Source organism: Notamacropus eugenii, chromosome 2 (assembly GCF_028372415.1).
Source record: "Notamacropus eugenii isolate mMacEug1 chromosome 2, mMacEug1.pri_v2, whole genome shotgun sequence".
NCBI classification, from domain to species: domain Eukaryota; kingdom Metazoa; phylum Chordata; class Mammalia; order Diprotodontia; family Macropodidae; genus Notamacropus; species Notamacropus eugenii.
In genome coordinates, this window is record NC_092873.1 from 517,510,000 (window position 1) to 517,525,228 (window position 15,229).

Genomic DNA, 15,229 nt, shown 5'->3' on the forward strand with positions numbered 1-15,229 from the left:
GCCCTAACCATGAAATGTAATTTTATTTCAGTTATGTCTAGCAAAACCTCCCATTATTGGTAGGTATGCAACAGAGAATGAAAGCAAGAGACTTTTAAATCTCCGCATTAGAAATGCAATCAGATATTGGTTGAAACATCTTTTGTTTCAATTTCAAAAAAAAAAAAAAAGATGATGGAGCCTGAGAGAACATGGCGTGCCACGCAAAGACTGCTGCATGGGAGAAGAGCCACACAATCAACCTGGATGACACTGCAATACGATGGTGACTGTCTTGCCTTTAGCAGAATAGTTGCAAGTAAGCTCCTCCTCCCAGATGCTCGTTCTTAAAGTCTACCTACTCCATGTATCTTGTATGCCAACATTTACATACATGTCTCCCCAATTATAGTGAGCTACTTGAAGATAAGGACTATTTTTGTTCTCTCAAATCTCAAGTATAACACATCGTATGGTATGTGGAAAGCACTTAGTAAGTGATCATTGATTAATGAATGAAATCCCCCAAGTGATTACCTTTTTGTTGTTTTGATTTGCTATCTCCTTATCTATATATAAAAGGCAACTTGGAACACCCTGGAGTTATGGAGATCTGGGTTCAAATCTTGCCTCTACCACTTGCTAGCTGTGTGATCCAGGGCAAGTCACAAGCTCTCAGTGCCTCAGGCAGTTCTCAAAGACCAAAAGGTACAGAAAACATGTTAACCTGCTTTGAGAGAGGAGTTTCTTTGCACTGAGATACAGATCCCCATCTTATTACCGTTGTTCGATTTTCAGTCTGCCCAATTCTATGTGACCCCACTTGGTGCTTTCTGGTCAGAGATACTGGAGTAGTTTGCCATTTCCTTCTCCAGCTCATTTTACAGATGAGGAAACTGAGGCAAATGGGGTGAAGTGACTTGCCCAGCATCACAGAGTTACTAAATGTCTGAGGCTAGATTTGAATTCTTGAAGATGGGACTTGATGATTCTAGACCAGGAGCTGTAAACACTGGGCCACCTAGTCACCCATCCTTTTCTGTGTTTAAATACTATAGAACTTAAGCAAATATAAGCTGCTAAAAGCAGAAAATACTTCATTTTTGCTCTGGTATTTCTAGTGCTGAACACATTGTCCCAAAAATAGTAGGAACTTAATCAGTTTGTTGAACGAATGAAGAAACAATAGTTGGCCTGTCCATTGGCCTTGAAGATTCGCAAAGTGCTTTATATCCAATATCATATCTGAGCTTTAGAATAACATGGAGGGGGAGGGAGAAGGGGGAGAACATAGAGACATTATTGTAATCTACAATTTCCAGAGGTCAGAGTTAAAGCTTTTGTTCATCCATGGTCGTCCAAGCAGCAGAGGCAGGATTCGAAATGAAAGTTCCACCCACATCAAAATCTATTGCTGGCTCCACAGAACCCCACTGCTTCTCAAGTCTCATTAGTAATGAATAACAATATATTCATTTTCCACTTGTATAAGTAACTTCCAGTAGGAAAACTCCCTCTATTAACGCAAGCCTACACCTTCTAGACAACTAGAGCCTTAGAGGGTTACTGGAAATACTAGGAAATTAAGTGACTCTATCAGGGTCACACAGTAGGTATGTCAAAGGCAAGATTTGGACTCAGGTCTTCCACTTCTTTATCCACTCTGACTCTTTAGTGATGATTATACCTTATATATTATACCTTAAAGTGATTTCATGCTTTAGGATTTACAATGTATTTTCCTCATCATATCCCTGGGAAATAAGATTCATTATCCCCATTTTACAGATGAGGAAACTGAAATTGAGAAAAGTTGAGTGACTTATCCAAAATGAAAGAATAGTGAAGCCAGAATTTCAATGAAATTCTTTTAGTTCTATAGGCAGTGGTCTTTCCTCATAAATAGCAAAGATGCCCAGGCAGGCATTGGGATGGAGTAGGGAGACCAGGGAAGGGGGAAGAGGAGAGCTGCTATTCCCAGTTCCGCCAATAACTCACTATACAACATTTCACAGGTCATTCACACTCTCTTGTACTCAGTTTCCTCATTTGTAAAATGGGGGTGCTGGACCATGAGATTTCTTAGCGCTCTTCCAAAGCTACATTTAATGAGCCTAGGACTATCATTTCAAGTATGCTTTTTCTAATAAGGAAGGATTGTGGTGGGAAGGAACTAGACTCTGAGGTCTCCAGTTCAATTCTTATCTCTTCCACTTAGTATCTTGTGTGACCTTAGAGGGAGGAAAGGGAGGTAGAGGGAATAAGCATTTATGTTGCCTCTAATTACAATATATAATAATAAATACTGGCTCATTAGATAATGTATCTTTTAATCTTCCCAACAACACTGTGAGTTAGTTACTATTCCATGTTTCAGAGGAGAAAACTGAGGCTAAGTGACTTGTACAGGGTCACAGAGCTCATAGTTGTCTGAGGGTAGATTTGAACTCAGGTCTTCCTGGCTTCTAGCCAGAGCTCTATCCATTGCACCATGTAGTTGTTTTTGAGCAACTCATTTCACTTTCCTTGGTCTCAGTTTCCCCCTCTGTAGAATGAAAAGACTTCCTAGGAGTAGTTGGACTCACCGGTCTTTGAGGTCTCTTTCAGCTTTAGATCTAAGGTCCTTTGATTTCAGAGCAAAGTGAAGATTACCTGATCCAGAGATGGGGAACATGCAGCCTCAAGGCCACATGCAGCCTTCTAGGTCCTTGGGTGTATCTTCTGACTGAGTTCAAGTTTTACAGAACAAATCCTTTTAGGAAGGGGGTTTGTTCTGTAAAGTTTGGATTCAGTTAAAGGGCTGCACTTGAGGACCAAATGTGGCCTCAAGGCTGCAGGCTTCCCGCCCCTGCCCTGATCTAGTACAGTCCAAAGAACTGGCATTACCTATCTGTGTGAGGAAAATGCTTGTCCCCTCCACACTTCTAGTTTCCTCACCTCTAAAATGGGGCTAATAATACTTTGAGTGGGCTGTTGTGTGGATCAATTTAAGCAATGTGTATGAAAGCATTTCTGAAAAGCATGAAATACGCTCCATGTGTAAGGTACCATTACTATGACATCCCCACTTTCACTGAATTTGCCTCTATAGAAAATATTGTGATCAGGAGGCCCCAAGTGTAATTTCCTCTTTCCCACCTCAGTGTCCTAATTTATGAAAGAAAAAAAATCCCAGGCATTGAGCGTTCTGAATTGACTTCCTGATTTAATGGAGTCTCCAATTTCAATCCTCTGTCTGCTCAGAGTCAGAATCAGAGTCAGAAGTGAAACAGGTAACAATGCTGAACTCACCAGATGGTGGGGTGGGAATTATTCCAACAAACAAGACTTCCCAGAAACCCTGAATGTAGCCTGACCTCAGCTAGGAAACCCAGAAAGCTTTTGTGAGTCACCGTTTTGTGGGATGAGGAGGAAGAGAGTTGAAAAGACGACAAGATCACAGGTCTAGAGTTGGGAAGGACAGTCAAAGTCATCGAGTCCAGACTTTACAGATGAGAAAACTGAGTCTCAGGAAAGTAACGTGAAAGTCCCAAGGTTACAAAAGGATTATGAATTGGAGGCAGTATTGGAAATGAGGTCCCCAAACTCTTCAGTTAGTATGCTTTCCATTCTAGGAGAAGAGAGGGGTCAGGGAGAGAGACAGAGTAGGAGGGAGAGTGAAATAAGAAGGGGAAAAGGAGGATAATCCTGTGAGTAATTCTTGATCTGTTTTCTAGTCACTTAGTTATAAATGGGGCTATTAAAACTACATCCTATCACTTATCTGTGACCACACCACTCTTCTGCTCAAGGATTTTCTATTGTTTTCAAGAAGAAACAACTCCCTAGCCTGGAATTTCAAGGTTTGTTTTAAATTGGCACCTCTTCATTGAGTCTATCTTTAAGCCAAACTTGTCCATTTGTTGTTTCCCACCTATGATATCCCCTTATCTAGCTCACTACCTTGGTGCAAGCTCTCAAGATGCCTGGAATACACTCCCTCCTCACATCCACCTCTTAAGAATCCTTAGTTTGCTAAAGACCCAACTCAGGTGCTACTTCCTACGGGGAAGTCTTTGCGGGATCCCCTCCTCTTTTCCAAATTCCCTCCTCAAATTGTTTTTGCTGTGAATATGCCACATATCCAAGGAAAAAAGAAAGCTCCTGGAAAGCAGGGACCATTTTTGTTTGCTGTATCTACAAGAGTCTTGGATTTTGTAGGTGGTTAATAAATGGGAAATTAAATTATAGAACAGAATGAATTTGTCTTGATCTCTTCATTCCTAGGGAGAGACACAAGGGGCTGAGGACATTTACAGATGTTCTCAGTCCTGGAACAGATGTTAGATAAACATATAAACATTTCTTTTTCATCAGTTGCACTGCCAACTGTCTCCTTCCAACTGAAACACAGTCTATCTGTAGATGAAAATAGGCTGCAGGAAAGAAAGTATTTATTCATTAAGTGACTATCTGAATGACCTTCACCAACCAAGACTTTTCACTTTAAAAATATTCCCCCAGTCCCTGACTTTGAGTGAAGAGGGGCACGTCAATGAATATTCCCCTTCAAAAGGAAGTGGGTAGAGTGTTGGACTTCAACTCTGGAAGACCTGGATTCCAATCCTGTTTCAAGCATGATCTAGCTATATGACCTTGGGCAACTCTCTTTCTTTCTTTGTTACTATCTTTCTTCTCTGGAAAATGAGTGGATTGAACTTGATGGCCTCCCAGGTCTCTTCTACCTCTAAATCAATTAGCTATGTACATTTATTGAGCATGTGTTGTGTACCAAGCTCTGAGGATCCAAGTATAAAGAATGAAACAATCCCTACACTGGAGGATTTTACATTCTTTTTACTAATGAGTTCATTTCAATTACCCAAAGTTTGGTAAGTAAGGATTCTAGGCACGGGTACTGAGTTTTGACCATACAAAGAAACAGCAAAAACAATCCTGGTCTTCAGGGATTAGAGTTCGATGAAGGCTAGCTTTGGAGAGTTAATATGGAATCACTGGAATTTATATGAAGAAGGGGCTAGTGTTGGAGTTCAAGAAAATCTCTTTGGCAAGAGAAAGGGGACTAGATTGAAATGGGGAGAGACTTAAGACAATGAAATGGGGAGAGACTTAAGGCAGGGAAATCAGGTAAGAGGTGAGGAGAGTCTGAAGAGTGGTGGTGGCTATGAAATGGAGAGGAGATTATTGCCAGAGGTTTTGTAGAGAAAGCAGTTAGAAGACGAGGCAACAGATTGGATATGTGAGGTAAACAAGTACATGGTGTCTTTAACCATAATAGTGATGTCCAAGAGGCAAGAAGATTTAAGTGGAAATATAACGACTACTGCTTTGGATATGTTGGGCCTCTGGGCTGTCCAATTTGAAATGTCCAACAGGCAGTTGGTGCTGCAGGACTGTAATTCATGAGAGAGATCAGAACTGGATACGTGAACTTTGAATAATATGTACTGATTAACTGTCAGGTGTATCTAGAACAACTTGCTGGCTGCTAGGTAAGATAGAATGCTTAGATCAGGGGTTCTTCATCTTTACCATATCTTAGACCTCTTCTGCAGTCTAGTGAAACTTATGGATGTCTTCGCAGAATAATATTTTGAAATGCATAAAATAAAATACATAAGTTTATGAGAGGAAACCAATTATATGAAAATATGGCTATCAAAATGTATTTTAAGAAGACAAGATTACAGATCTAAGGTTAAGAATCACATGTTTAAATAAAACACACTCACTGCCCTTATAAAACATACAGTTCGGTGCAACAAAGAGGACTATAAAACTGGAATAAATATAAAGCATTTGAGTCACAAATAAAATGACCTGTACAGTTAGTAAGTACTGTATTCCAAGCATTCTACTAAATTCTGGCCATTCCAAGGAAAAGCCTAAACAGGCTCAGTCTTCAAGGATTAGAGTTAGATGCAGGTTACATCTGGGTCACCAAGGGAAGATTGCTACAGATTTGGGAGTGGTAGGAAGATGGAACAGGATGGAGTGAAGGCTTTATGAGTTGTCCTTCTATTCTGTGGTTGATCAGTTACCTCAGTAGCCTTCCAGAGAATTATTTTTCATTTTCTATGACACAAGTGAAGACAGACCAACAAATACAGTCAGAATAGATATAGACACAGACTCCAGCATTCTTAAGAGCTGAGTAGGGGCGCTGCTTTCCCAACTTAATACAAACCATTGGAGGAACAATCATTTCAACCACTAATGAGGTGGCTGAGTCTGAACCAAGCTAGCATTTGAACATACCTTCACTGGACCAAAAACAAAACCCTGCACATAATTTTAACTGTACATACTTCATTCAGCATAATTCTATTTCTGTTTGCCTTTCTCTTTAGGAGAATCCCCCAATGGAATCATAGATTGGCTGCATGTTGGTTTCAAATAAGATAAAATAATAATAATAAAAGCAAAGCTGGCAATTTCTTTCCCATAGACTACGCTTTGTATTTCATGGAAAAGAAGCCAGAGGAGCTTTATGATTCCTGACCCGAAACTTTCCCCGATCTGGAATCTAAATGGAGAAAAGAGACATGGAAGAGTACAAATAGTGACTGGAACATTTTTCATCCAATATCTAGAAAGTATTTAGGCAACTGCTTTAAAGACTGTTTCACTGAGGTTGTACCAAACAAAACACCACAAGGGATCAGGAACCAGAAGATACGTTTCAACACAGAATGGTGAAGTTGGAAGGCGTCACAGAACATAGAAAGGAAGAGGGGAAGAGGGGGGACCTCAGAATATACGATTATAAGGCTGGGATGGATATGAGATCTCAGCTGGGCCAAAAATTTCATTTTATAAAGAAAAAAATCAAGTCACAGGGAAAGAAAGGGACTTGTTCAAGGTTACACACATATAAACATACTCCATTTCAAAAACTCTGTCCAAGGCCCCAGCATACCCTAAATTCACTTAACAAGGAATGTGTTTTCTAGGCTTGAAGGTCATCTAGCTTCCCGGAGTTAACATTTTCTCTCATTTGTAAAATAAAGAGTCATCTTTAGTGCCTACCTACCCTGGGAGCTACAGAGAAAAAAGTACCTGACACACTATGCTTTACATATCAGGCCATCCTTTGCAAAATTCAACATCAGTGCAATTGAGAACATCAAATCGCTTTGACCGGATGCCCTTTTTCCCAACATTGAATACTCTAAAGTTCCTTTGCTTCCTAATATACTGCGCTCCTGAGTTCCTTCTCAACTCAGACATCCCCCTACACTCCATCTTCAACATTCTAAGGTCTATCCCAACTACAGATTCTCTGTTCTAAGGTCTCTTCCCATTGTTATATAATATATTCTATGTTCAAACATTCTAATGTCAAACATCCCTTCCAGCTCTAGCATTCTGTAATCAAATGAACGACTGAAATTAATGGCTGGTTGTCCCAAATTAATTTGCCTTTAATTATGGCTTGAGACCTTAAGAGTCCATCAAAGGCATTTGAAAAAAAAAATGCTCTGTTTCAACAAGTGTCAGTCCAAACATCTTTGTACCTAATCACTGTCCAATGCAGAGTGAAACAAGAAACATATTGGTATCTGGTTTGGGGGAGAGGAAATGAACGCTAAGTGATACAAGTCTCCTCCTCAGCAGCTTTGCACAATGGCCTAGCCTACAGATGATACATACTAGGAAACAGCTTGTGAGATGAGCCCCATAGCTGAGAAGTAATTTTTATTCCGTTTTTATTGTCGAATACAATGAACATGATTGAATGTTTCACTTGGGCCTATTCAGACCTGAAGGAAGCCACCAAAGAAATCTACGTTCAAAAAATAAAAATAAGAAAGCTTCTAAATCTGCTTTGGGAGCAATTACCATTCTGATGTTTGGAACCCAGTTCCAACTTTTCCCCATCGCTCTTGGATGCTCCCCCTACTTCCAAACTCCCAAATAGCCCTGGCCATTTCTCTGGCTACAAAATATTTGCATTTCACATTCCCAGTCCCTTCCCCCACTCAGCAGTGAGTGACTCACTCTCCTATGGTCTCTCTGGCCAGAGCTACAGAGAAAATCCTTCCCTCCCCCAACATGTGAAATTCCAGCAGCTTTCCCAAAGGTTGCTTTGAGTCTATCTGTGTGGGGAACAATGCAGCTTCAAAAGCCATTACTTTGAGATCCTATGTATACTAGTTTGCATCCTGGGATTCAATCAAGGACATCTTCAGACCACATTCTGATTGCTTAAAAGTTGACTTTCATACTCACAGGACTGATTAGAGCCTGCGCTTCTCAATAGGAAATCAAGATCAGCTTTCATCCTGCCAGTTTCAGCAAGTCACCCAAAGCTGGTCAAGACTGGGAGGAGAGGAGCTCCAAGAGGCCCTCCAGCTTTGCCCTGCTTTCCTCCCTCCTTTCTTTCCTTCACATCTCCCAGTCCCCTCCTATCTTGGGCTAATACATGCAAATCACTTTGTAACCTTAAAGGCTACAAATTCAAGTTATTATTACTTTCTCCACTACATCTCTCCTAAGTCCTTTCCTTCCCCCCTTTTTCTCCATCCATTTCTCATCCTCTGCTTTCTGCATCCCTCAACTCCTTTTTCCTGCTCCCTCCCCTCTCCATATCTCCCTCCCTTTTCTCTCCCCCTCCCTTCCTCTCTTCCCTCCTCTCTTCCCCCCATTAAATCTCTCTCTTCCCTCTTCCTCTCTTTCTTTCTCCTCTTCTCCCTCTCATAACTATCCGTCCCCATCTAGCTTTCTGGAAGGTACATTTCAAGCTCCATCCAGAACCCCTCCTCATAGGGATAATAAAACAATGGGGGCTAATTCAAGGGGTGGAGAAGGTTTCTAATTTTATGGATTTAACACAGACCTATAATTGGCACATAAATGTGCAAACGTGAACTAGATAATTAGGGGGTTCTGGAAGTAACCACCTTTAATTTATATGATTACTTGAAACTGTGCTAAATGTTATGAAATGTCAGAGGAACCCCCACCAGGCCCTTATTCCAAACCATCAACACTGCTAAAGTGGGGAAGGTATGGGGGGGTTGGCCTCTAATTGCCCCTCCCCCGGGCTGCAGCAGGGCAGCGGGGGCCACAGCCACACCGCAGCGCCCACCGGCCCCAGCTGGAGGGAAGCTTCTCCGCTTTGCTCTCCCAGCCCTCGCCCCGCCCGCCCTCCCGCTCTGGGGACCCCTCTTTTCATGGAGGTAAATAATGCAGAAACAAGCGTCTACGCTTCTTCGTTCTGGTGAATCGCAGGGGAACGTGAGGACGGTGACGGATCGCCAGTCTCGGCTAAACGCCGGCTCGCTCAGACCCCAGCGCCGCACCCCAAGCCCCGCCTGCCGGAGGAGCCTAGACCGACCCCCAACAATGAGGACTTGTGCGGCGGGCTTCGGCCCAGAGGACGGGGCAAAGACACCCCGATATCTCTGCGTGCTCACACGTCGGCAAACACTGGCAAACACACACTGGAAAGCAGTCGGGGAAGGAGGTGGGTGCACCTGATTGGCAGTTACACCCCCCAGGGGCGCCCGCTGCTCCCCACCCCCACCGGGCCCAACCACTCATTAACATAACAACAGCTTCTAAAAAAAAAAAAAGTAAACCAAGGAGGGGTGAGCGCCTTCCTAGCCCCGGCAAAGAGCACTGGGGGAGGAGGGGGCCGCCGGAGCGAAGCCCCCTCCCCAGGCGACAGGCTCCAGTTGCTCCAGTGGCACAGCATTTTTCTTTTTCTTTTCCTTCTTTTAGTCCCCATGGGCTCTTCCTCTGCCTTCCATGCCCCCTCCCCCAGCATTCTGGTGCTTGGCCCTCTTCTCCCTCTTTCTCGGACCTCACGCCCCCTCTTCACTCCACCCCTGCGCTGTCCCTCTGGGAGGTCACCACAGAGGCTGGGGGACCGAAAGTTTCTGTGGCTTGGCAGAGACGGAAATGGACATGTCTGGGAAAGGAGAAGGTCCGGGGAGAAGAGGGACAGGGGTGTCTAGGGGAGGGATCGAGTACAGAGAGTTGTTGGGGAGCAGTGATGCTAAAGAGGGGGCTGTGCAAGTGAGCGTGTGTGTGTCTGTGTGTGTTCGATAGGGGATGGGGAGAGGAAGAGAATGAGGAACACCGGGGAGTAATCTTTGGAGGGGCCAGCTTGGGAAGGGTGCAGAAAGGCAAGGCATCCTGAAGAAACCCAGCACTAGGTCAGGGTGATAGGAGGAGGTACAGGGGGTGAGGGGAGCGTTGCTTTGAGAAGGATCTGATTCTTTGGAAGGTGAGGGACACAGGGAAACACAGCGGGAGAGAGGCAGAGGTCCGGGGTAGGGAAGTCAGCAGACTGAAGGATGGTGGAGGGATGGGGGAGGTTCTCATCCCCATCCTAGTCCCCTGGTACCAGGTGTGCCTGCCAGCTGCTGAGAGCTGCCCCCCAAACTGGCAGCACGGCCAAAGTCGTAAAGCCGAGGCTGCGGAGCGTCCAGACAGCTCAGTTGTCCTCTCCTGCGGGGAGCCCGGTTCGGGGTATCCTCGGACAGAGTCCTTCCTTCTTTCCAGGCTCCTTCCCTCCTCTCCCCCCTTGGCCAGTCCCTCCCCAGCCTCCGGGTCAAGCCGAACTTACTTCCTAGTAGCTCGCCAGGCACTGCCCGCCGGCACAGTCCCCAGACCAGCCTCCCCGGGCTCTCGGGGATCGCCCTCCTGCGCTCGTGGAAGCCGCCAAGTACCAGAACCCCATGCCCGGGACAGCGGCGGTTGTGCTGGTGGCGGTGGCGGGACTCGGACACCGGCTCCGGCTCCCTCTCCCGCCAGCCCGCGAGCCCTCCTCCGGCTCCGGCTCCGGCTCCGGCTCCGGCTAGCTGGCCGGGTTCGGGGCCAGCCCCGGCGCGCGCCGAGCCACTGCTGCCATCCTCTCTCCCGTGCGGTGCCGTGCGTGCCACCGGCTGGGCGGCCGAGAGCCGAGGAGGGCGGGCAGGGGAGGAGGGGGGAGTGGGGGGAGGAGAGCCCCTAGCCCCCTCCTCCCCGCGTTCGCAGGCTCCCCGCCCCCCACCCCCCGGGGAGTGGGGGGCTCCAGCCCGTGCAGCGCCGGCCGGCACTCACCTACCTGCTGCTGCCGCTTCTACAGCCGCTGCTGCCGCCGGCTCGCCCAGCGCTCGCTGCCCGCTGCCCACCCGCCCGCAAACCGCGTCGGCGGCTCCGCCGGGCGGCTCCTTGGCATCCTCGTTCTGGCCCCACGCGGTGCGCGGCGGCCAGCCGGGGGCGGGGTGGGGGCGTCGGGGCGCGGGGATCTGTACCGCGTGGAGCCCCCGCGGGGCAGAACACAGGAGGGAGCCCCCCGAGCGACCGCTGTGCAGCCTCTGAGCCCGAGCGGAGCCAGGCTCCCTGGCTTCCCGGGAAGAAGCCACGTGGGGAGGGGGGGACCCCGACCAACTCCAGGCACAGAGGAGGGGCTGCGAGGACCGTGCCTTTTGTGAGGCTACCCTGTGCCACCCGGCTGCTCACAAAGTAACCAGTGTCTTCCTCGGCTCTCCCCACCCGTCAGCTCTCCGACCCTCCCCCACACTCCTGGGCGCCCCTCGGGTTTTCCAAGGGTTGCTTTTGTCCAGACTCAGAGCGTAAGAGAAACAAGGACCCTCGGGACTGACCGAAGCTTGGGGCAGATTCCAGAGCAGAATGTGGGTTGTCCTTTCCTCAGGCCCACTCCCTTTTCCCTCACTCAGAGGAGGAGGGGAGAACTCTTCCTCCCGCCCCCGCTACACTCCGAGGACTCTCCATACCTACTGTTTGGCCCTTACCCCCAGATGCTCAGCTTGGGGCTGGTGGTACTGCGTTTACCTCTGCACAGCAAACTTTGGGGGTAGGGGAAGAGCTTTAAAAAGAATCACAAAATTCCCCGGTTATTCCCTCATCCATCACCACCCCCACTGACTGAGTCCAAAGCCTTCTACAACAGAATTGACAAATGCTTATTCAAGTTCTGATGGGGTTCAGACTCTGGGACCCTCCTTGAGCTCCCCTTGAATCTTCCCACTTAATCTAGCCTTTCTTACTCAAATCTAATCTTCCCATTTGTTCTGGCAGTCTCTGGAAGCCCATGGGCTTTTCATTATCTTTCTACTCTGGTCTCTGTGGCACCCCCCACCCTTGATCCCATCAAAACCCCATTTCCCCAGGCTGCCGACCACTCCCATCAAGATCTGTATCCATTCCCATACTGCCCCTAGCAAGGTCTCTGGATTGCCCCACCTGCTTCCCACCCAAACCCTCCCAGGTGTGATATCTCCTGATAGCCTCCAGCTGTTTCCAGCCTTTGACCCTCCTTGGATTCCCTCCTTGGACTTTTCCTCAAGACCCTTCCTAAACCCCTCCTCCCATCACCCTGGACTACCAGACCACCCCCCCAGATCCCTCCTATACTCTTTTCTGTATTTGGGTTCCATCTTGCCTCCATGGGGGCGCTCAGATTCAATCCAGCTCAGACTATCTAGCTGAGATTCTATCTGGCCTGCTTGTGAATACAAGGGTCACAAATGCTTAGGCTCCTTAAGAGGCAACCCAATTTGGCAAATCTTTAATAAACTTTGTTTTCTTTGGCTTTAAGAAGGCTTGAGTTGAATTCATTTTGGGGTCCACTATCACCCCTCAACCTCGTCAGTTCCATTTGACAACTGCCAAAGATGGGGAGCTCACTACTCCCCAAGGTCCCTCGGTCCACTTTTGGAATGCCTTCCTGGTTAGGAAGTTCACCCTTGGAGCTGAAATATGACTTCCTTCAATTTCAGACCCCATCTATTTCCTCATTCTTGTCATGTCACCTGGTGCCCAGCAGAGCTAACCTCCCACCCCTTTCACAATAGATTGTGAACTCCTGGAGAGTAGGCAGGGACTGTCTTTTGCCTTTCTTTACATTCCCTTAGCATAGTCTGACACATAAATTAAGTTGAATGACAGATTGGATGTGACCCAGGAAGACCTGGGTTCGAACTGAGTCTGCCATTTAGTGTCAAGCTAAAAATTGAATGACTAGGCAAGTGACTCGCCCTGTATGAGCCTTAATCCACAAATTTGTTAAACGTCAATAATATTTATAGTGCCTAGTTAATAAGATTTTTGTGATTGAAGTTCAATTGAGAGTTTGTGTAAAGCACATTACAAACTTCACAGCAGTACAAATGCCATTGTTGTTACATTCTTTATGTTTGATGAAACTACAATAGAAATGGCTCTAGAATAAGTCATCCTATTGTTATCTTTACATGCCTAATGTTCATTATACAGTCTAGCAGGAGGATACAAAGATGGGCTTTTTGTAATTCAATGAAAGTGTTGGGGGGAAACATCTTCTGTAGACTCATTACGTACTGGGGACAAATCCATGGATGGCCAGGATGATGTGGGTGACATGTAGGTATCTCATGCTTTTCCTACATAATTGTGATCTCTTCCCTCAAGGAGTTCTAAGTTTGGAGAACTTTTCATTATACTTGTTGCTATGTCATGTCACATCAGACTCTTCATGACCCCATTTGGGGTTTTCTTGGCAAAGATCCTAGAGTGGTTTACCATGTCTTTATCCAACTTATTTTACTGATGGGGAAATTGAGGCAAAGGTGTTAGTTAAGTGACTTGACTACGGACACACAACTACTAAGTGTCTGAGGCCATATTTGAATTCTTCCTGACTCCAGGTTCAGCACTCTATCCACTGTGCCACCTACAATTAGTTTGGAGAGTATTGAGTTTTTGGTATGCAAACAGCTGTTTTAAAGTTCTTACAGTTTGTGTATCAATTGTATCAATATACAATATTTGTGTATCAATAATGTTTTGTGCTGCTTTATGATTCTTTGCTTTCAGTAATTTATCTGTGGGATTCACAGGGATATTTGGGGACTGGTAATTATAATTTGGAGATTTGTCTTCTATTGATTCATGAGCAAACTGTAGGGGTTTAATTCTGGTTGACCTTGTTAGATGTTACATTTTTGCAATCTGGAGTAACATCGCAGTTTCTATGATTTCCTTGCTAACTCAAGATTGATCAAGAAATAAATGTACCATAAGGATGAACTTTTTGTAATTTTTGTTGGCAGTCATGTGATCTTATATAACTATCAACAATCCTTCCATTTGGGTTCATTCATTTGTTTGATTTTTCTTTGTTGGATGAATCCATGTCTGATGTCACATACCAAAGGCCTTTTGGTTCAACTTGGAGATCTTAGCCATTTTATAGCCTCATTCTGCAGGGAAAGTACTTTGGGTTATGTTCGATAACTCCATAATGCTTTTATGTTGCTCTTATGAGTCTTTATTGTAGCCCTATGATAAACTCTATAAGTTTTTTATTCTGCTTACCATGCTGTCTGAGACCGTCTCAGAGTTATTATTGTCTCCTTTCTTCCATATTTTCATAGAGTTAAAATAAAAGCAGGCCAAATACAAGTTACCATTTTTCTATTATCCTGAATGAATGAATTAATGAATTAATTAATATTCATTATTATATTCCACAGGTAGATGAAATGATTGTTTTTTATTATGGGAAAGAGCGTCGGACTGTAAGTCTGTCTTACTGAAACTTGTTGAAAACATCTTGATACAACTTCAGTAACAGGACAAAAGGATTACATAATGCTTCTTACACTGGTCTCTCATTATTTTAAGCTCTTCTACAAAATTTCTATGTTTTTAAAAGTTTTCTTCTTTGGAGATTCTTTATATTCAGTATAGCAATACCTATTTTAAAGATTATTCTTAACTTCTATGAATCAATGCTCTATCAAAACAATTCTATCTTTAATAATGCTCTGGTTTCAGGATAGCTAATTTGTGGAATTTTCAAGAATATTTTAATTTGTTTTTGCCAGAGAGGGATGTGTTAACTGATAGTTTATGAAAGAATGAATCTCTTGTAATTCTTATGATTGTACCTTTCTAGATATCTAGCAGATGCTAAATCTTCATAATCTTCATCGATATCTTCGGGTTTCCACTGCTTTGTTGCATAATCTGCATTATCTATATACTCATTCTCCTTAAGGTGCATTGCTGTAGCTTCTGATAGCAATATCCATATCTTGAATGGATATAATCCTTCTATTTCTATAAACAAATCTGCTTGACTGGTTTGGCCATTTAGCCCACATCTGTTTACAAATTGTTGGTTGGGCTCATGTGGATATTGTCCATAGAGATCTTTTAATTTTATTCTTGGATCCTAGATATCTTTCAGACGCTATCTAGAGATAAGCCATGTTCAATTACATTGAACAAATCCAGTGATATGCCTGTGATC

At 44.8% G+C, this 15,229-nt stretch overlaps 1 protein-coding gene across 16 annotated transcripts in view; it reads right to left on the reverse strand.

Moving 5' to 3' along the window:
• Window positions 1–15,229, reverse strand: part of DAB1 (DAB adaptor protein 1) — a 1,307,076-nt gene that overhangs the window by 446,988 nt on the left and 844,859 nt on the right. Inside the window, exon 1 of one of the 16 annotated variants that reach the window (XM_072649611.1) lies at window positions 11,036–12,526. The exons of 13 other annotated variants lie outside the window; for them this stretch is intronic. The gene's annotated coding sequence lies outside the window, so the exon portion shown is untranslated. Of the gene's footprint in view, window positions 1–10,555; window positions 10,644–11,035; window positions 12,527–15,229 lie in introns of those variants that run through there. 2 more of the 16 variants (XM_072649610.1, XM_072649609.1) reach the window with 2 other exon arrangements.